Source organism: Phycodurus eques, chromosome 3 (genome assembly GCF_024500275.1).
Source record: "Phycodurus eques isolate BA_2022a chromosome 3, UOR_Pequ_1.1, whole genome shotgun sequence".
Taxonomy (NCBI): Eukaryota; Metazoa; Chordata; class Actinopteri; order Syngnathiformes; family Syngnathidae; genus Phycodurus; species Phycodurus eques.
In genome coordinates this window covers 18,833,669-18,853,626 of record NC_084527.1, presented here as the reverse complement: position 1 = coordinate 18,853,626, position 19,958 = coordinate 18,833,669, and positions in this window count along the sequence as shown.

The following is a 19,958-nucleotide window of genomic DNA, read 5'->3' as shown; positions in this document are numbered from 1 at the left end:
ACCAGACAGCGCTCCCGCGGGAACGCTCGGCGACGGGAGGCGTGCCGAGGCGCACCTGCCCCGTAAATCTAGCCACGGCTTCCCTTTCATGAGGAATAACAAATGGTGGTCGAGGAAGAAGAAATCTAAGGTAACTGCGGCAGATGAGCCGTGAAGTGTGTGACCTCATGTCCACGTCTGGATGAGCACACATGAATACAGATGCTCAGTAATGCTAAGTTAGGTTGCTACTTCTTCAGGTTGGAAAGGAATGGAAAATATCCAGAACGTTTTGGGGGAATTTAAGCTTGGGAGTCTTGGAAATATTCCAAATCGAAAACTTTCCATGGGAATTAACTGGACATTGAGGGAAACTTAATCGACTGTACACACACAACTCCAGCTCGGCTCTCGTTCACTCTGCGCCCTGAGCGAGACGCCTCTTTGCTGGCGTACATTTCGGTGACAATGACTGCAAAGCCAGCTCGGTCAAAACCCGGAAATGCACTTCCAGCATGTGTGAAAGCTTGGGTTTACGAAGCCGTCCTCCACGAAATGGGCCCGAACAAAGCACAATTCTGGTTTTGAAATGCTTAGGGATTTCTCCCAAAATAAACTGAAGCGTCAATTCCTCTGAGTTTGGCAGGCGATGCAAAGCTTTGCACAATGACACTGCCATGTTTTCACTCGGGCATTCTTCCTGATATGAGTGGGTGTGTACCAACCACGAAGTGGACCGGTACTTGTATAATTAGTAACTTTCTACATCACAAACACGGTCGTTTTGCAAGCCTTATGCCGTTTATCGTCTTTTACATTCAGTCGACAAACCATGTAGATGTCAAACTTAAACCAGATCACAGACTCATTTTGACCAATGTTATGTATAAAATAGCGGACAAGTTAGGGTTTGGATGGAAGGGGACCTTTACGATAATAAGTCGACATCCAGGCAATATAATCGCTCTCTGACGGTACCTGAACTGCTCAATTCTTTTCACTTTACTTGAGCGGCACAGTATATGAAGCTTGCCCATAACTCAAATTTCAGCTTGCAACATGAAGCAAAAAAATAGTCCAAGTGACTGCTCATACTGTAACTCGAAAAACATGTAAGTTGGGGCACTCCAAGTCGAGGCAGCACTGTGTTTATATGAAATCTGGTTGTTTTGGTGAAGATTGTGCAAAGATATATTTGCCCTAGCTATATTTAAGTTCTCTATTATGAGCCAAACTTAAATTTAAATTATTGGTTTATTCCAAAAAATGGACCAAAAGTGATGTGGCATCACACGTGAGCAAACAAATATGTGCACTAGCACAAACCATATTAACTCATTAAACTCACCTTTCGGCATTTGAACACAATAACACGTGTTGCGGAATACAGGCAAATTGTACCAGCAAAGTAGTCCATGAGCTATTGGTAGCTTCATCGGTAGCGATGCATAAACATACTTTCACTTTCAACGGCATATGAGTTGGATTCAAGGACAACAAAACCGCAGATGAAAAAAACAATCACACAGCATGATAATTAAACCTAACAACAACACCAAGATTCCACCAGATGGTGGAAAAGTAATACTTTAGTTGCTTTGGCCTGTGCACAAAACCAGCGATTAGCTGGGACTTTCAGCAAATAGGAGGATAGGTTCCCCTAAAATCAGTGAATGTGCAAATTTATGAATGCCGATCCACGACTATGTGAGGGTTTACTGTATTTGAACTCCCCACCACTTCCCCTCAACGTGTCACTTTGCAGCCGAAAGACGATCGCGTCATTGTTAAGCGTCCCTGCAACAAGTCAATCCACGCTCAAAGTAACCATTAGCCGCTTTAAAACCTACTGTACTGTTTCCCACTCGCCCCCGCTCTCCTCTTTGTGCTCGGATCACTGCAAACCTCAAAGGGCCCCGGAATTTTACAGCCGGCCAATCCCCCCTAAAAGCATGACACCACTTTAAAGAAATGCTCGCTAAACAAACACTACTTAAACACGCTGCGCCAGACGGCCCACAAAGCGACAATCACCCCCACTCTCTCGTAGGGATTGGCTAATCCCTGAAACACAGGCCTGTGACTAATGGCGGAATTTAGCAAGAAATCGGCTCGGGTTTCAGCCAGGCGCTTATCGACCCAAACGCCACGGCTACCTCTGGCCCTGTGATGAATGAGCGGTGGGGATCATGTCATCTTTCAATGTCGCTTTTGTGCGGGTGATAATGAAACGTGTCAGAGAAGCATGTAACAAGCCCTTTTTGGAAAAAAAACAAAAACGAATAAGCCTTCGTGTCAGAGATGTTGAGTGTGTACGCTCACTGTTACTCCTGCAGGGCGAGGTTGCGCGTCTATATGAAAATAGCTTGTGTCTGGGCATGTGTCAGCCTGCCGGTCTGGAGTATAGTTTGCTAGAAAAACAAGGAATCAGTCAGGCGCAGTGCGTGCATCAACAACGCAAAGGATACGTGAATTGGTGCACATTGCTCAATAAAGCAAACACTGAAACGTCTTAGCGTCTGCTCTTGTTGCAGTGTAATACACATTCATTTTTTCTTCTCCCATAGGACGTAACAGAATTTTTAATACCCAATAGTGCTCTATATAGGCATATACATACATACATACATACATACACAGACTGTACATATATTGTGCCGATAAATTGAATTCAGCAGGTTTTTATAGTTTTTCTATTCCAATTTATCATCTATTTTGGCATATATGGTCTGACATTTGGGTATTTTTTTCTATTTATAAATGTTTATGTTTTTTATTTTTTTATATTTTATTTTAATTACATATTTGTCTTTTTCCTATTGTATATATATATATATATATATATATATATGTATTCTCCTAATATTTAATCTGTTTTACTCCTATTATAGTTTATTTGTTTTTCTATTTTGGTAGATATTCTTTTGTATTTTCATCGAATAGTTATAGTTTTTACTGATCAAATTTTCCATCTAGTATTTTGGTATTTTTTTGTCTCATATTTGTGCGTTTTCTTTCAATCATATTTATTGTTTCTAATATTTGTGAATTTTACACCTGTTTTATTTTTATTATATTTGTGTATTTTTTGATAATGGTTTTTATTCCTCAACTAATATTTGTTGTTTTTTTACTACTGTATTAGTTTTATAATATTGTATTTATGTTCATCTATTTTGGTATTCTTTTGTCTAATATTTTTTTCAAATATGTTTCATTTCTTGACAACTTGTTGATGTATTTTATATATAAAAATATATTTATTTATTTATTATTATTATTTTTTCGATTTCTTCTCATATTATCTTCAATAGATTTTGTATTTTTCACCCAATATTTTTGTTTTGTGTAGCTATTATTGTTATTTTTGTCTCAACTTTAGAATTGTTTTCGAATATGTGTGAATTTTTTGTGTGAATGTGATGTGTCATGAATTATTTGTGTTTTTTATTGTCATATTTGTGGGGGTTTATTCAACAGGTTTTATTTTTTCCTAATATCTTTTATTTTTGCTTAATAGTCACATATTTTAGTTTTTTTTCTAATATTTGTGTTTTTCTTTTCTATTATTCTGTGTTATTTTCATGTTTTTACTCATATCTGGAAATTTGTCATCTAATATGTATTTTTGATTTTGTGTTGCCGTCTTGGCCAAGTCACTCTTAGAAAATTGGTTTTAAATCTCAATTGGTATCTTTTTTACCTGGTTAAATTAAGGATATTGGTTGTTTGATTGTATTTTGAACCAATATTTGTGTATTTTGTTAACTATTTATGTATTTTTTCAAATGTCTATTTTATTGTCTAGTATTTTTGTGCTTTTAGACATTTTTTGTATTGTTTAGCTTTCTATCAGCAATGTCCTGATAATAATGATACCTGTGTTCATTTTAGTCACGATCTTTGTAATTTTGCCAAAATGTTCATATTGTTTTATACCTTGTCAATTGAATTTTCTTTATATTTGTTGATACAGTATATTGGCAGAAATATCACAACAATTACAAAATCCATTTGTTATCCACAAATAAACAAATGTCTCAAAATATAAATTACTAATGTTGTTCCCACATACAGTATACATTTCTCTTAATGTGAGACCTTTTGTCATCCCCTTACATTCCTATAAGAAGCACGCATTGTATTGTCAATGACTCAATGCATGTATGTATTTACTTGCAGATTAGTATATCAAGTATGTCACCGGAGTACTTTTACGGTCATTAGCAGCCTTAAATTACCTCAGTGAACTGTTTTCTCGGACATGAAAAACAGCGATGATTGAAGGGTGTGCTTACTGTTTCAAGTGAAGGACAAGGAAATGGATTGATATCACTATAAAGTGCCTCTGGTGTCCTCATTAGAATCACTCATTCATCATATAAATGTAGCAAAATAATTCAACTCTGAGATCTTATTATAAGTGGGCAAACATTTGCACACATGCCAGTACAATGATGTCTATTAAAATGTTTTTTCTTCATTTTATACCATCTATTTTTTCATTCAATGCCATTCTCTCAGGTCTCAAACGCTAATGGCGGATCTGCTGAATGCGCTAAAACCACGTCAACACTGAATCGAATACAGTACCAGTGCGATGACCTGGAAAAATGAAGGCTACTTTGTCTAGCATATTTATGCCTATACATACTGTAACTACGTTTGAGCCAGGAAAATATGTCCACTTAAAGCATCTAGTGGCTGGAGTACATCCACCAGGCCGTTGCAGGGGTTTTCCGGACAGGGTAGGGACGGGTACCAGGGTAGCTCGCTAACTGCATGTCACAATTGCGCCGGACAACCGCCGATACAAACGAAGGCATCCGTCCATCCATTTTCTCTGGCCGCTTGTCCTCACAACCTGGTGGAACCAATGGACATTACAGCAAAACCTGGTGGAACCACGCGGATGACAGGACAAGGTCAAATGAATGCAGTCATGATTTTGATATGATTTGGGCGATTCTCTACCAATCTTTTGCGGGCCGGATTGAAATGATCAACGGGCCGGATGTGGCCCGCGGGCCACAGTTGGCCCACCACTGGCTTATACAGTGGGAGAGGGGTGACTCACGTCCAAGCCGAAATGCGTTACTAGGCACCATTTTAGCCACACCCAAAACATCTGAAACTGCTTTATCTTCACAATTGAGCACGATATAGTTCTCAGTCTTCGTACGTTTTATCTTCAAACATCTAGAATGTATTTAGAAGCAAATTTTTGAATTCACCTTACAGGGTCTTATCTCACGCACCCCCTGAGTGATGCCCCCCACCCCCCCAAACAATTTGGGAAACCTTGGTTATGTGTTTCTTTTTCTGAGGACATTTCTCTATTTAGAATGAAGCGAAACAATGGGGATGTCATCATTTCCTTTTTTTTTTAGCTCAATCTCAACACATGCATGTTGAATCACTTGCATGGTGAGGGAAATTTCCCATTAAAAAAAAAAAAAAGCAAAGAAATCCACAGAGGATAAGCCATTAGTGGCAACTTTATCCTCCGTCTTGATTTGTCATTGCTAGTGAAAGGAAATAGTGCCCACTGAGCTCTGTGAAACAAGCAAAACATAACATTTGCTCAGCCCGTCTCTGTTGTGGTTTTGGGGGGAAAGTGAAAGATCCCATTGCTGGGCTCGAAGGGCTCATGCACGACCTCCCTGTGAACCACTCGTTAATGATTATGTCCTTGATATATGCAGCTACATATGGTAAATGAGGGCACACTTATGAGGGAACCACAGGGGCCTTGTTATGCTTTTTGGGCTGTTTTCTTGCGGCCTTAAGGATGTCCACCTGTTTCCCGTTAAGTCCTAGTGGAGCGTCGCAGTGAAGTGGGAAAATGTGGAAAAAGTAGCGTAAAGTCGCTACCAGTCATTTGGGTTCAAAGGCTCCATTAAGCCTCCTGCTGTGTTCGCTTCTAGCTTTGCCATGTAACCCACTGTACGTTTAATCGTAAAAACAATGCTATAAATAATCAAATGTAAAAAAAAAAAAAAAAAAAAAACATTTTAAAGATGAAGAAAATAATTTATTAACTATTTTTATTTTAAAAAATATATTTTTTATCATCATTATTACGTTTGCAAACTTTAAAATGGTCAGTTTGACCTGGTAAATAACAAGGTCAATAGGAAAAAACAAAACAAAAACATTATAGTTTTATTTAAAATTCAGATGATAATAATATATAACAATAAATAGTTCAGCCCACGACCCTAGTGAGGAAAAGCGGGACCGAAAATGGATGGATGAATAAATCGTTCCGATTTTAGCAAGATAAAGATTTTAACATACATGTACTGTAAGTATGGAAGTACAGGTATGTTATTTATTATTTGTAAAAAAAAAAATTAAAAAAAAAAAGGAAGGAAGAAAAAGAAAAAGTCAAAAAATAGCCAATAGTAGTTTAATCCATTTTTGTTTTTATTTTTTGCTTTTTCTGGATTTTCAAATAATAGATACAGGCTACTGTATTTAGAGAAATACATTGAACATTTTTCAAAGCTATATTTTTAATTAAACATGAATAATTATTACGATTTAAATATTTGTAATATATACTGTATGTTTGTTAGTGGGCGACACAGTGACTGGTGAGCACATCTGCCTCACAGTTTCGAGGACGCGGTTTCAAATCCAGCCTCACCTGTGTGGAGTTTGCAGGTACTCCTCGTGCCTGCATGGGGTTTCTCCGGGTACCTCGGGTTTCCTCCCACATCCCAAAAACATGCATGGTAGGTCAACTCTAAATTGCCCGTAGGTGTGAATGTGAGTCCGAATGGTTGTTTGTTTATATGTGCCCTGCGATTGGCTGGTGACCAGTTCAGGGTGTACCCCGCCTCTCACCCAAAAATAGCTGGCAGAGGCTCCACCACGCCCGCGACCCTAGTGAGGATAAGCGGTACGGAAAATGGATGGATGCATGTGTGTAAGTATGTAAGTGTTTTCAATTTTTTTTGTTAAAAAAATAATAATACTAATACAAAAATATATTTAAAAAATTAAAAACTGAAAATTTAAAACCTGGTCACCTCACTTAACTAAGATATGTTAAGAGCCTCTGCCTCACAGTTCTGAGGACCGGGGTTCAATCCCCGGCCCCGCCTGTGTGGAGTTTGCATGTTCTCCGCGTGCCTGCGTGGGTTTTCTCCGAGCACTCCGGTTTCCTCCCACATCCCAAAAACATGCATGGTAGGTTAATTGAAGTCTCTAAATTGCCCCTAGGTGTGAATGTAAGTGCGAATGGTTGTTTGTTTATGTGTGCCCTGCGATTGCCTGGCAACCAGTTCAGGGTGTACCCCGCCTCCTGCCCAAGGATAGCTGGGATGGGGTCCAGCACTCCCGTGACGCTTGTGAGGATAAGCGGCTCAGAAAATGGATGGACGGGTGGATGTTTTAAACGTTACATGTAAGTATATTTGTTATTTATTTAAAATATATACCTATATTTAATTTAAAAAAATTCTACATATATTTTTAGCACTTTACAGGTGTTTCCCCTCCAATAAAATAGCTTCAATGCATGGCATTTGTTGAGAGTTTGTGGGATTTGTTGAGGTCTTAGGAAATTTGCCCAGGTCTCGCTGGTTGTCCCAAAGTCGAGGCTTAAAACTAAAGGTGATCGAGCATTCTCCATCAGAGCACCTTGACTTTGGAACAGAGCTGAGCTTCACGAAATCCATGACTTTTTAAAATTACTCATTAAAATTTACAGACTGGCATGACTTTGTGCAACTTTTGAGGCCTTTTATTCCTCTTATAAATTCAGCTCAAAGACATAGGGTTTTCTGGGAGACCCTGGCAAATCTTGCAATACCTCTACAAATCCCGAGAGAATCGACCACTCATCTACATCTTCTGTGGTGGCCTTACAAGAACAACAAAGAAGGCTTGCGGAGTCAATCACATAGATCAGTCGTTCTCAAACTTTACACTAAGTACCACCTAGAAAAATAATTAGCTCTGCAGTAGAGTAGTCAGCCCACTGTTCATGACAAACAAGCAGAGGTGTCAATCCTAAAAAGTATATTTAATATTATTGAACGTCATGGTAACATACACAGTTTGAACTTTAACACAGCACTTACATATAGGAAAATAAAAGAATCTGTACTTAAGTAATTCAATTATATTGTAATGCTAGAAGATGGATGGATGAGATTGGACATAAAAGTTGAATGCATATTGTACCTAAATAAAAGTTTAAGAACAAACAGTTCTTAAAGATGCTCTTGGTAGCAAATGTGTTGTAGTCCAACGTTAACTACAACTGTCCTACTTGTGCAGTGGTTCTATCGCGTCCCACAAGAGTGAGCCCACGTACCGCGTACCCTAGCAGTACTAGTACCACCCTTTGAGAATCACTGCTTTAGATGCTCACCGAGCTGAAGTCTCGCTCGATTCGATGAGATCTCGTGAGATTTTGTCTTTTGCTTTTTTTGTTGGCACCAAGACGTACTTCATCCCCGGAGATTTGAATTTGATCTCCAGATTGTACAACTTGCAGTGTAGCGCTTCATCGGTATCATATCTCCAGTCGGACGTTGCCAAAAAAGCAGAATGACTTATTTAGTCAGAAATGCGGGGGTTGCTCCACATGTGCAGACCACGAGGTCCGCCCACCAGGGCCCCGCGATGGATGACACCAAAGAGAACCTGTCATCTTTCCCTGACATTTACCAACACAATTAAACCTCAGTAGTCACAAAGTGTATTCTCCCCGCTTCCCTTGATGGCCACTTGATGGCCGCAGTGGTGCTGGCCGGCATCCAAGGGCCTGTCTACATTTCACTGAGGGACTTATTTGGGCGCCCAGCAATTTGCCTGAACAAACTTATCCCAGCTGTGCTCTGGAAAAGGCATCAGCGCGGCAATTCCAGGCGTGTCGGCCCCCTTTTCAAAAGCGGGGAAATGTTTCTCTTTCTTATTTGAGTAAAAATAGCAACGCCTCCCGAGGACGGCGTGTGAGCGTCAAGATAAATGGCGCAGTAATTCGAGGCTTTGAATGTAATAAAAACAACAACAAATCCAGGTTGCCGTAAATATCTTCTCCTCCACCAGATGGAACAGGTATTTTGTCTTTTGAAGGCTCTCCAGGTATCGGAATGTTCTTTTATTTAAACATTTTTTAACTTTTTTCTTTAGTCTAAACTTCCAAAATTCTAGAAGAAAACATCACGAGGAGGCAAGTAGATAAGGAAGGGAAGGAAGCAGTGAGGTGATGAGATAAGGAAGGATAAAACATATTTTCTAAGGGCCGACAGAGGATAATAAAGACAAGATAAGATCAGATAGCAATGACACATCATGAAACTTATATATAATCATCATCATCATGAAACTTATATAAACTTCCTCTCTTTCACTCCCTCTCTCTCTCTCTCTCTCTCTCTCTCTCTCTCTCTCTCTCTCTCTCTCTCTCTCTCTCTATATATATATATATATATATATATATATATATATATATATATATATATATATATCCGCGACCCTAGTGAGGAGACGCGGCTCAGAAAATGGATGGATGGATATATATATATATATATATATATATATATATATATATATACTATCTAAATATGTAAGTTTTGTTAATTATTCGTAGGAATAGAAAAATAAAATCAATTTAATCCCCATTTTTGTTCTTTTCCCCAGAGTTGTCACCCTTTAAAATGGTCACTGCAACATAACATGCTTAATACCTTTAATATAATAAAAAGTTATTTAAAAATATATATTTTTTAATATTTACATATGTATAGTAGTCCTTTTTTTTCGATTATTTGTTAAAGAAAATAATAAGGGGGAAAGATTTGGGCCTGCAGAAGTTCAATCCTCATTTTATGTTTTTTGTTTTCTGTATTTAATGTATTTTAAAAAATACATATTAACTTTGACCTGCAAAATAAAACGTTACAGTTTTAAATTAAATTCAAAAAAATGTAATACTAGGATATCAGTGTGATTGTTTAGTACTATTGATAAATTAATAAATCAATAGATAGATAGATACAGTGCCACCAGAAAGTATTCACACGCCTTCATGTTTTCCACATTTTGCTATGTTACAGACCTATTCTAAAGCTGATTTGAGTATAGCTTTCTTAAAAAAAAAAAATCTATATAAAATATCTCATAATGACAAAGTAAAAACATATTTTCAGACAGTTGTACAAATGTATTGAAAATGTAAACATTTAAACATAATAGATAAGTATTCACACCTTCCCTAGACTCCTTTTCATGGGAATATGTATCGGTGGAATTGAGGAGGTCTTCGAAGTATTGGGCCCACCGACTCACAACGTCCCGAGTTGAGGTCAGCAGTGCACCGTCCCCCTCCTGAGACGCCGGCTGGTGGACAGAATTTCCTTGAACCCATCCGAAGGTCATTCTCCATGGCCTCACCGAACTCCGGGTTTTTGCCTCAGCGATTACCAAAGCTGTGTTCCACTTGGCCAGCCGGTACCCATCAGCTGCCTCCGGAGTCCCACAGGCCAAAAAGGCGCAATAGGACTCCTTCAGCTCGATGGCATCCCACACCGCTTGTCTCCACCAACGGGTTCAGGGGTTAAAGCCACGACAGGCACCGCCTCAACAACATGGTCCATGGGCAAAGTTCTGTTGGAGGCGGGAGTTGAAGCTCCTTCTTACAGGGGACTCTGCCAGTCGTTCCCAACAGACCCTCATATTATGTTTGGGTCTGCCAGGTCGGACCAGCATTTTCCCCCACCATCAGAGCCAACTCAACACCAGGTGGTGATTGACAGCTCCGCCCCTCTCTTCATCCGTGTGTCCAAGACACGCGGCCGCAAGTGCGATGACACAACCACAAAGTCGATCATCGAACTGCGGCTTAGGGTGTCCTGGTGCACATGTGGACACCCTTATGTCAGAACATTCCGTCTGTTATGGACAATCAATGATGAGCACAGAAGTCCAATAACGCAACGGTTCTAGTCGGGGCGTTCCTCCAAATCACGCCCCTCCAGGTCTCATTGTCATTGCTCACGTGAACGTTGAAGTCCCCCAGCAGAACGAGGGAGTCCCCAGCGGAATCGCTCTCCAGCACCCCCTCCAAGGACTCCAAAAAATGCGGGAACTCTTAACTGCTGTTTGGTGCATAGGCACAAACAACAGTCAGGACCCGTCCCCCCACCCTAAGGAGAGGCTACCCTCTCGTTCACCGGGGTGAACCCCAAAATACAGGCACCGAATCGATAGGGCAGTAAGTATGCCCACACCTGCTCGGCACCTCTCACTGTGGGCACCTCCAGAGTGGAAAAGAGTCCAACCCCTCTCAAGGGAACTGGTAACGGAGCCCAAGGTGTGTGTGGAGGTGAGAAGGAGGTATGTCTAGTCGGAACTTTTCAACCTCACACACTACCTCAGGCTTTTTCCCTGCCAGAGAGGTGACATTCCACGTCCCTAGAGCGAGCCTCTGTCGCTGGGGATTGGACCCCCAAGGTCCTTCGGGCGGCACCCAGCTCACTACTCACCTGACCACCTTGGCCACTCCTACCGCTCTTCGGTCTGAGCCCAGCCAGGCCCCATGGGTGCAGGCCTGGCCACCAGGTACTCACCTTCGAGCCCAACCTCCAGGCCCGGCTCAAGAGGGGAGCCGCCGTGACCCGCGTCCAGACAAAGGAAACTTTTATTTTTATCATTGTTAGGGGTCATTTGAGCCATGCTTTGTCTGGTCCCTCAACTAGAATCTATTTGTTATGGGTTACCCTACCAGGGGCGCAAAGCTCCAGACAACTTAGCTCTTAGGATCATCGAGACATGCAAAACCCTCCACCACGATAAGGTGACGGATCAGGGAGGGGATTTCCTGAGATTTCCTGGCTTCATATGTAATGACAGTTTAATTTTGTTTGACTTTTGAGACATGTTAAAATATGAATTAAAACATTGAGTCCCCAACAAAGGTTTAATGGCAACTATGATCTCTTTTCCATTATTTCCAATTGAGAAAAACTGTTTCGAAGTGATTCTTTGTCATTGCAAATACATGTCTGTGTGCTTTCAGGAAACGTTTTTTGTTCTTTTCGAGTTTTTGACTCAGCGGTTTTGAATTTAATGGTGCAGGGTCGTCCTGCTCACTAAACATAACGTAACTTGGGTGTGCCTAATAATGTGGCAAGTGAGCGTCTATTTACATCAAACATTCCACTGCCGCTGCTTGTTTGATGGCAAACTGCAAATGAAAAGAATAAGGATTGTTGCGTAAAACACCATTCAAATTCAAAAACTAAAATATAAATCCAGGAATTACACTGAGCCCTGCGCGTCATCCGCTTAATCCAAATAAACGCCTCACTCAAGTAGACACCTCCCTTTTCACGACAGGAAAAACAACAGGTGGTAATTCTAATAACCTCAGTTTTTTCAAAGACTTGCTGCTAAGCCTTGTTGCGATTGCGAATCAAAACAGCAGCATGTAAACAGTCTCTCGGAAGAGTCTTGCCACGGTCTATAAACGACGACGTTTGATATGAACAGTAGTCATGTAAAACAAAACAAAAAAAGCGCTATCATTTACTTTTACAAATGCAATGAGAAATGTAGATTGCTGTTACAACCACTTAGTTACAATTATGGCAATATATATTTTTTAATTGAAATATTTTAACTAATGTGATTTTTTCCCTCCACTATAAATTGAAATAAAATTTTCAAACATTATAAATTATTAAAGAAAATTAAATAAATCATTTCAAAGGTATTTTAATATAGTAAGCAATAATTTTGGAATCATTTAAGAATTTGCTTATTCATTCAAAATCCATGGTTTGGTTCATATCAGAGTTTTGTGGTTACGGTTTACGTTGACTGTTAGGAAAATCAATTATGTCTTGAACAGTCAGGTTAAAACTAAAAGAATGAGGCAGTCTGACATTTGACACATCATTGTGACAGTCTGACGTTAAAAGTACAGTAGGTGTGATTCTGGCTGCAAGCGAGGGGACATTACCAGTTCCAACATACTTTTCATTTATTTGGCAAAGAAAGTTGTCGTCAACAAATGCTAATAACCAAAATAGTTATTCACTGTCACTAAAATGCAGTGCATCTAAAATATAAAGGTAAACATGGCTCTTAAAGCTCAGACCCTTCAATGAGTGCATACAAAATAATTTACTTTCACAAACACATTCTATATCTGTAGTGGATAGGGAAAATAATGCTGATAATGTTTCTAGTTTTATGTATTTATTTATGAATTCACTGGGGTTAGAGGTCATGGGTTTGGGTTGATATGACGTGGTTGTTCCGTCTCAGGCAGTTTGCTTTCTGCATGCCAGATACACAGATGTAGAGTTTTTTTCACAGCACTATAGGATTTTTGCGCACCGGAACACAGCGTCGTGTAGTCGGATATGCAGACCGCTCTGTCTATCAACAACCTCAAGTTGAACACTAATATCTTTAAGCAGAACAAACTACTGTACATTAGCACAACATTCGTCGTGACTTCAATTAGCGAGCTGTGTGTGTATCCGTAATAGATGGCTACTTGATAAGGGATCGCGAGGAGGACCACAGCCCGGCTTGTGGTCTCTGTGGTTTTGAAACCTTGATGTTCTGGTAGATTCCGACCTGACTTTCAACAGTCATATCAAATCAATTACTAAAACTGCCTTCTAACATCTGAAGAACATATCCAGAGTGAAGGCTTGCATGTGTCAAGCAGACCAGGAGAAGCTCATCCATGCTTTTATCTCAAGTAGACTTGACTATTGTAATGGTCTTGTGACTGGATTCCCTAAAAAGAGCATTAAAATGCTGCAGCTCGGGTTCTGACCAAAACAAAGAGGTCAGAGCATCCATCCATCCATCCATCCATCCATTTTCTGAGCCGCTTATCCTCACAAGGGTCGCGGGAGTGCCAGACCCTATCCCAGCTATCATCGGGCAGGAGGCGGGGTACACCCTGAACCGGTTGCCAGCCAATCGCAGGGCACTAGAAACAAAGAACCATTCACGCTCACATTAACACCTACGGGCAATTTAGAGTCTTCAATTAACCTTGCATGCATGTTTTTGGGATGTGGGAGGAAACCGCAGTGCCCGGGGAGAACATGCAAACTCCACACAGGCGGGGCCGGGGATTGAACCCCAGTCCTCAGAACTGTGAGGCGGACGCTAGGTCAGAGCATATTACTCCAATACTAAAGTCTTTACACTGGCTTCCAGTCAGCTTTAGAATAGATTTTAAAGTTCTGCTACTGGTCTATAAATCACTAAACGGTTTAGGTCCTGAATACACGAATGAAATACTATTGGAATATAAACCCAGTAGGGCTATGAGATCGACAGACTCGGGTCAAATAGTGGGGCACAGAGTCCGAAACCAAACATGTTGAAGCAGCATTTAGCTATTATGCTACACACAAATGGAATAAGTTGCCAACAGAAGTGATGTCAGCCCCAAGTGTGCATGTTTTTCAGTTTAAATTCAATAAAATTCAATTAAATTCATAGTTTATATAAAATAGGAAGCAATATATATATATATGCATAAAATATTGAAAAACATTTTAATTCATGAAAATTAATAAAAGTTCATTGAAATTTAATATAACAAATATTAATTGATTTTGAAAAATAGTACTAATCAAACAAGATTGCAAAGTCTTAGAAAATATCATGATATATAATAATAATACATTTTATCATGTATCATCATTCAAAGTTCACTAAAATAATCATGAGTACTTTTTTTTTAGTGTTCAAAGTCTTTTTTTTATCTTTGCCAAAGGGGTACATGATGCTAGACGTGTTATTCATTAATTCATTTTGATAAAAAAATCAGACAATCTCATCTAAGTTCACTTTTTTCCCACGAGCCTCGCTGATCATTCATGGCCCGAGACGACCTAAGTGGCGACTCAAAACAACATGGCTGCCGCAGGTGTCGCGTTGAACGACTCATATTCTTGGGTCGAGATCTTTCCGGGACCGCCATCAAAGCGTGGATGGCGTGATAAGATCGCGATCATCCATCAAAATGTTAACACGCTCTGATTTAAATAAAGCCCCCCCCCCCCCCAAAAAAAAAACAACGTTTCGATTTCCATTGTTCAAATGTGTTCTGCTGGTTTATAACAGTCACCCATCGCTGGAATATAGGCCAAAATACCCTCATGCCTCTCACAGCAGCGCAAAGATGATTCACTTCTGGGAGTTCAACGCTCTTCTCTGTTGCTAACTTTACTAGCATCATATCCAAAGCAAACATTTTCGCTTCAAAAATGAGTATTTACCAAAAAGTTGTGATATCAAGTTGACTCTTCAACTAGATATGAGTGCAACTCTTTGACATGATATGACAATTTATCAACTTTATGCGTCAACTCATTGATTTGATATAACAACATATAGACTTGATAACACAACTCTTTGACTTCATCTGCAATTATTTGACTTGATTTAGCTTTTTTTCCTCTTTGTCTTAAATGTTTATAAGCTGTTGTTTTTCCTCTTTGTTTTTAAATGCTTTTAATCATGTAAAGCACATTGAGTTACCTTGTGTATGAAATGCCCTATATAAATACATTTGCTTTGCTTTGCTTTGCTTTGATATAATCACAACTATTTTCCTTAGTCCGAAAACATTTAGACTTGATACTACAAGCCTTTTGACTGTTTCTGCCAACTTTTTGATTTGATATGAGAATTGACATAAACCTTATACGGCAACACTTTGACTTGCTAGCACAACTCTGTGACTTGACAATGTAACTATTTGACTTGAAACAATAACTCTATGGGCTCTATTTTCGAAGATCTGACCTGGGGTGGCGCGCAAAGACTGGTGTATCTTGATTTTCGTGCAAGCGCAAGGCTCGCTGCGCATTTGCTAATTTGCCAGACTGGTCTGAGACAAGCTGGGCGTCCCGGCGCAACAAGGGTGTCTCCGCCAGGCGCATGTTACAATTTGGTGGCAGAAAGTCGGTCTAAACCTACGCCTGCTCAGACGACGTCTATGTCCGGCGTAGCAGGTGTACTGCTGGTCTAACGCGATTTTGGTGAATTTGATCAGGCACAGGCGGACGGATTTTCAACTGCGCGGACATGTGTTGTGGATGTCTGACGTAATCCATTCCTAACTCTGAAGAGCGGACAATGAAAACCTCTGAATTACTGTGGAAATCAATTAATTGAACACATTATTATCCAACCAGCCATCCATTTTCCGTACCGCTTCTCCTCACTAGGGTCGCGGGCGTGCTGGAGCCTATCCCAGCTATCTTCGGTCGATTGTTGATGATGATGATGATTATTTTTTTTTTAAATCATCCCACTGGCCAGTATGTTTCAAGGCGCAGATATTTGTGATCTCCTTTACATCATCGGCCCATGGAGTTATGCTTGCAGTTCCGTATTACGTACTTAACGCGCTTCGACTTGCCAGACACGAGCAAACCAGATTCTTCTTTCGCCATGGACAAGCTTGAAGTCAATTGCAATCCCGCCCACAACAGCAATTCGCTGTTGTGTGCTGCTCCACGAAATTACCAACACCGCCTCTAACCTGCCTCCGCGCGAGTTAAGCGACGCGTCACGCAGGATTTACGCTAGTCATGAAAATAAAGCCCTAATACGTGATAGGCCAACTCTTTTACTTACTACGCCGCCTGTTTGATCTGTTACAGCGATTCTTTGAGTCCACAGTGTACATTTGTGTATTTAAAAGTTGCCTTCAATAACAGTGAGACAACATTAAAGAGCCTGTAAAGTGAATTCAGATATTTGTTTAGAAATACATGATACATGTTTAAAGATAATTGCTGAAAACTTGCAAAGACTGAGAACTATGGAGTACACAGTTGTAGAGCACTATTTGAGTGGTCAGATGTTTGGGCCGTGGCTTAAACAGCGCCACATGATGTAATGGAGTTCGGCATTATTGCCCCTTCCCCACTATATCAGTGACTTAGCACCTTCAATCGCATCAGGGATTATCCAGCGCAAATGCAAGTGATTTAGCTATTATGACTGTGTACTAACCTCGTTAAAATCAAGGCATTGCATTTGCACAAATTGATATTAATGCTTCAAAGAATAAATCAATTACAAAATCATTAAAACTATTCTCATGGTCGTATGACGTATTACGACAGTAACGACACCGTGCTCCAAAGTGTCATGGTATTTTGGTCCGCTTCGCGTCCTCCTAGCCCAACTTCGATGATGAATAGTTGAAAAGTTCTCGTTAGCATGCTGCTGTTGTCCACGCATTATTGGGCATAATCTGGCGATGAATGGAGGCGATGATTAGTGATTTAGTGACACGATGATTAATGACTCTAGCTGGCCAGTTCACTAGCATCGCAGTGCAACACAGTGCAGAGAGCTGCCTGCACGACACAATCTCGTTTATTCTTGGGACATTCTCAGCTCTCCTGTCTTGTGTGCGTTATTGGACATAATAATCTGGCGACGTAGCAGCCGCGGAGGCAACGATTGGCTCTGAACCGTGTTTAGCCACGCTAGCGAGCTAATCACAGCCGCGGGAATTGCCGAGCTGCCTGCGCGACTTAGTCACAAAACACGCGAACGTTCTAAAAGTTAAAATAGCTTTCAAGACAAGATGGCAGCGCGGAACATCTCCAGAGTAAAAGAGATTGTGTCACCAATCATTTCTTCATTCGATTTGATCAGTGATGTCGTCGATTGGATCTGTGAATTAAGAAATGACAGCCAATCAATAAGTTTACATAAAATACAAATTATCGGCCGATCAAGCCGATCATATCGGTGCAAAGTCTACTTTAGATTGCCTCGTTGTCATCCGTGGGTGGGTGCACGTCACAGAGAGAAGGGGAATCGGACTTGACACCCATCGTGTGAACTGGGGCTTTGGGCTGGCATGGCAGCTTTGTTGCAGCATTAGAAAGCCCTGCGATGACCTGGTGGGCTATATTTTCACTGAGCATGCTTGAATGAGCTCAGTGCAGCAGAGAGAACCCACCCCCCAACTCCAAAAAAAGCATAATAAAATAAAAAATGAAACGTAGTTGGACGACTTATGAGTTGATTTATAGCTTGCACCGTTCAGGTTCGATTGGGGGCGTGAATGAAAGAAAGATGGCGGTCCCTGCGTGTGCGCGCACATGCGTGTGTCAGGGGGAGGCAACTCCACACTTCCTCGCCGTATGGCCCCGAACAAGCTGTCTTGTTGTTTTTTGGATGACGATAATTATGCAATTGATTGGCTGGCGACCAGTCCCGAAGGTTGCTGGGATAGGCTCCAGCACGCCCGCGACCCTAGTGAGGGGTAGCGGAACGCGAGATAAATGAAAAAATAATGATGCAATCACTCTATTGTAATATTCGTACAGACAATGTTTAGCACAACAGTTATCGTACAATAGCAATCCCCCCTGTAAATTCACGGTTTGGCAGTCAGCTACCTCTTCACTGTTTTTTTTATTTTTCACCTATTCATTGTTTTTGTGCACAGACCAAATTGCATCTCACTGCCAAGGAACTATATTGCAGTGAGTTGAAGACCTTCATTTAGACAGAAGCAGTGCTTTGCCGGCATCTTGTGACAGCTTGATGATTACAGCACCTTAATTGCTCTATTTTTTTCACTTCACTCAGGTGGCATCCCATTTGAAGTTTGTTTGTGCCTCAGATTTTGGTCTGCAACACAAAGCATAAAATGGAAAAAAAAGAGAGAAAACGGGCGGCTTGTATCTCGAAAATTCAAAAGTTGGGGCACTTGTAAGTTAAGGTACCACTCTTTTTGATTATGATAATTTTTTGATTATGATACATTTTTGATTATGATAAATTTTGATTATGATGGAAAATCTGACAAAATATCAATTTTTAATAAAATGTTTACAGCAACACGATTATTGCACGATCAGCATTTCGTACTATTTTTGCCATACGTTTTCCCCGTTTTTTTTATCAAGTAGGTTAACGCACAACTTTTATCAAACAACTGTATCGTGATATTATTGGCATTATTGGCACCGTTATTGACATATATTTTTGGATGTGCAATCACTGTATCACAATATCTTTGAAATAGGTTTTCACTGGGAAACTCCTATCACAGCAGTTATCGCACAATCGCAATTATTGGTATCCTTCTTTTTGTCGGGAAACTTTCATAGCAATGGCTGTCGCACAATTGCGATCATTTGCGTCCTTTTTTGATTGGGAATTTTTCATCGCAACAATTATTGCGCAGTCGCGATTATCGGCATCCTTTTTTTCGGCCAAATTTTAGCCCAATGGTTATCACACAATTGTCATATAGCAACATCAGCATGCGTTTTTTACTTGCCGGATTTTATTGTAACAGTTGACCTCCAATCGTAATTATTGGGATGGTTTATGTTATGGGGCAATTTTTATCTCAACAGTTATCACACAATGGCTGTATTGTGATATATATATATATATATATATATATATATATATATATATATATATTTTTTTTTTTTTTTTTTTTTTTTTTTACAGTTTATCAGTTATGTTGGCAAAATACGGCAATCAAATTGTATTGCTCCGCTCCCCCGTCAGGCTCGATGGAGTTGTGGAAATGCTTTTTAGTATCAGGTGCGTCATCTTGAAAAGACACGGAACATTCCGGGATGACTGATCTAAAATTCCCCAACGGACGAGCAGGTGGCTGAGTGGCATGCATGCTGGGTAGAACTAAAAGGTTTTGCATGTCTCTGCATAGATTTGACCGAGCCTGACATAAGAGGATCCATATCGCAGCCAGACGCTTAGTCTTCATCTTTATAAGCAACATGAGAAGATCCTTTTTCCTTCAAGCTCACCGCGAGAACCTTTTCGTAAACTCGTGTGTCTTATGTGGTATTCAACATCTGAATCGTACTGTTTCGGGTTATATTAGGAAGCGACAATTTGGAGATACATGGCAAATATTTTCACTTCTAATAAAAACTTGTCATTAATATTGTGATTTCTATAAAAAA